The 3687-nt window shown below is 38.4% G+C and overlaps 1 pseudogene; it reads left to right on the top strand.

Moving 5' to 3' along the window:
• Positions 1–419: 419 nt before the first annotated feature.
• The window catches only part of LOC106755537, a 5497-nt pseudogene continuing 2229 nt past the window's right edge, over positions 420–3687 (top strand).

Below are 3687 nucleotides of genomic sequence, written 5' to 3'. Positions count from 1 at the left end.
CTTATCAAATTTGGCGTCGTTGCCGAGGAACTACGGTAAGTATTTTGAATATTTGATTCTCATTTTTATATTTAATTTTTCATTTGTTTTTATTTTTTTTTTATTTTTTTTTCCTAACGCAAATACATTTAATTTAGTTTGAGTTATTTTGTAGNATTTAGTTATTCTTTAGAAAAACTCTTTGTTCTTGCTTTAATTAAGAATTTCTCTTGAGAAACACTTGAAGCTAGTTTGAATATACTCTGGCTAGGAAAGACTTGGTACTTAAGTTGTCCATTGTGACGCACCTCTCTTTCTTGGGAGTGGACCCAAACAAAGTATTTCTCATATCTCATTTGGAATCTTTTTCTTAAGCAAGAACGAAAGAACAAAAAAAAAAGTCAAAAACAGAGAAACAACTTCAAGCATATTCTTAGTGCATGACCAGAGCTAACCCGGGAGAATTCTATCAAATCAACCCGGAAGTTGAAAGGAATTTGCGTAAGGTGCGGAGAAATTTGAAGTTTGTGTGTTCTGCTGAGGGAACACTTCCTACATCTGAAGCCACACCACTTTTATCATCTCCAGTCACGAACATACCATCCATTCCCTTACCTGATCCTAACCCAAACAGAATGGCACAGAGAACCATTAGACAGTTAGCCACCTCCCACAATACAGTTACCCAAAGTAACATTGAATACCCTAATGAGGAGTGGGAGTTGAGACTTGACCTGCTAAATGCCTTACCGAAGTTCAATGGGTTATCAAGGGAGAATCCACACAAACACTTGAGACAATTCCACATGCTGTACGAAAATTTCAGATCTCCCATGATCACAATAGAAAGCCTGAAGATGAGAGCTTTTCCTTTTACTCTTCAAGGAGCGGCTCAAGATTGGTGGTATTATCTCTCTGCACGGATTACAAATTGGGAAACCATTAAAAGACTATTTCTTGAAAAGTATTTTCTTGCATCTACACTATCTGCCATCCGAAGAGAAATTCAAGATATAAGACAGAGAGACAGAGAGAATCTCAGTGAATATTGGGAAAGATTCAAGAAACTTTGTGCTTCATGCCCTCAGCTCAAAATGGAAGACTTCATTCTAAGCTTTTATGAAGGCTTAAGTCCAACTGATAGGTCATGGGCAAATGCTGCAAGCGGAGGATATTTCTTGTATAGGTCACCAGAAGATGGGATAGATCTAATAGAACGGAAGGCAGTAGATAATCAGCAATATGGAACAAGAGAAAATTCAGAAACTTTGTTGAAAGGAGTACATGAAATTCAAAATGGTGTAGTTGATGGAAGGAGGATAGATGAAAGATTGAATAATTTAGAAAGCAAACTCGACAAGATTGCAAGTATGTTTAAAACCTCCACTCCACAAATTGCTAAGAAGTGTGGAATTTGCATTTCAACCGATCACTACACTGATGAATGTCCTAGCTTGATGGAAACTACTGTGGAAAACTCATCCCAAGCTTTTGCTGCGAACACATTTGGAGGAAATAGACCATACCAGAATTATCATGATTCATCCTCCAATAGGTATCAACAGAACATGCAACCTTATGTTCCACTTCAACAAAGGCAACCTTATGTTCCACCTCAACAAAGGCAGCAATCTCAACCCGAAATATCACTGCAAGATTTCATGAAAACAATGCTTGAGCAAAATTCTGAAATCAAGAAATCAATTACAGAGTTGACTCAGAGGGTGGATAAGTTAGAGACTAAAGAATCAAACAAACTGCCTGCACAAACAGTGATCAACCCGAGGAATGTAAATGCTATAACTTTGAGAACGGGTAAGCAAGTAGAAGGCCCTAAAGGAGTCCAAGAGGATGAAGACAAGGAAGAAGAAGAAGCACAAATTGATGACAATAGAGGACCAAATGAACCATCACCTGAGACTACCACTGAAAAATCCAGGTTAGTATCCTCTAATTCTTCTTCTAAAAATTCTTCTTCATCTTATTCTGCACCTCCTCCATATCCCAATCGGCTGAAGCCGAGAAACAAAAAAATTGAGGAATTAGACCAAGAGATCTTGAATATTTTCAAAAAGGTGGAGATCAACATTCCCTTGCTAGATGCTGTTAAACAAATCCCTAAATACGCCAAGTTTTTAAAAGGACTTTGCACAAAATAAAAGGCGCATTGGGGATAATGAGGTTGTGAATTTGGGAAGGAATGTGTCAAGCTTGGTTAAGAAGCATATTGAAATACCGCAAAAATGCAAAGATCCAGGTATGTTTTCTGTTCCTTGTGTTATTGGAAATTCAAAGTTTGACAATGCCATGTTAGATTTAGGAGCTTCCATTAATGTAATGCCTTCATCAGTGTTTACTTCTCTATCTCTGGGACCTCTTAAGACTACTGGTGTGGTGATTCAACTAGCCAACCGTAGCATAGTTAACCCTGCAGGTGTACTCGAGGACGTGCTTGTCCGAGTAGACAAGTTAATTTTTCCTGCAGATTTCTATATCTTGGACATGAAGGATGAAGAAGGAATCAAGTCATCAACTATTATCTTGGGAAGACCTTTCATATGACAGCACGAACCAAGATAGATGTGCATGCAGGAACACCAACCATGGAGATAGGAGATGAGAAGGTGCATTTTAACGTGTTGGAAGCCATGAAGCACCCAATTGAAGAGCATTCACTGTTTTGTATTGATTTATTAAGTGAAATTGTAAATAATTTTCTGTTAGTTTTTTAGATGTATTTTTAACTTTTTCTCCATCTATGGACTTTTCTTTTTCAAAAATGTCGTGTCTAATTTTGGACGACGAAGAAAACTGTAAAGTAGGTGATATTGAGGACGCGGTGTCAACATATGATACCTCTGTGACGTCCGAGTGTGATGCTGAGGTGGCTGAAATTACCTTAGGCAGTAAGATATTGCCATCTGTGGTACAACCACCCGTTTTGGAGTTGAAACCTTTACCATCCCATTTGAAATATGCTTATCTTGAGAGGGATGGGAAACTCCCTGTTATTATATCTGCGTTGCTTTTTGATGAACAGGAAAAACAACTATTACAGGTTATCAGAGACCACAAGAAAGCAATAGGCTGGACATTGGCAGATATTCCTGGTATTAGTCCTTCTTTTTGCATGCACAAAATACTTTTGGAGGAGGATGCTAAGCCAGTGAGACAACCTTAGAGAAGACTGAATCCTCAACTGATGGAGGTTGTCAAGAAAGAGGTCACCAAGTTGCTACAAGCAGGTATTATCTATCCAATTTCTGACAGCACTTGGGTGAGCCCTGTACATGTGGTTCCCAAGAAATCTGGAATCATAGTGGTAAAAAACGAGAAGGATGAGTTGATTCCTACTCGCATTCAGAATAGTTGGAGGGTTTGTATTGACTACAGGAGATTGAACCAAGTCACTCGAAAGGACCACTTTCCTTTACCATTCATGGATCAGATGCTAGACCGTTTGGCAGGTAAGTCACATTATTGTTTTCTAGATGTATTCTCTGGGTATTTTCAAATCTGAATAGCCCCGGAGGACCAACATAAGACTACCTTCACTTGTCCTTTTGGTACATATGCTTATCGGAAAATGCCATTTGGTCTATGCAACGCTCCTGGTACATTTCAGCGATGTATGTTGAGTATTTTTACAGATTTATTGGAGCATTGTATTGAGGTTTTCATGGATGATTTTAGTGTGTATGGTTCATC

This window comes from Vigna radiata, unplaced genomic scaffold (genome assembly GCF_000741045.1).
Source record: "Vigna radiata var. radiata cultivar VC1973A unplaced genomic scaffold, Vradiata_ver6 scaffold_213, whole genome shotgun sequence".
Classification (NCBI taxonomy): Eukaryota; Viridiplantae; Streptophyta; class Magnoliopsida; order Fabales; family Fabaceae; genus Vigna; species Vigna radiata.
Note: the sequence above shows the minus strand (reverse complement) of the source record. Positions and strands in the feature narration are given on the sequence as shown.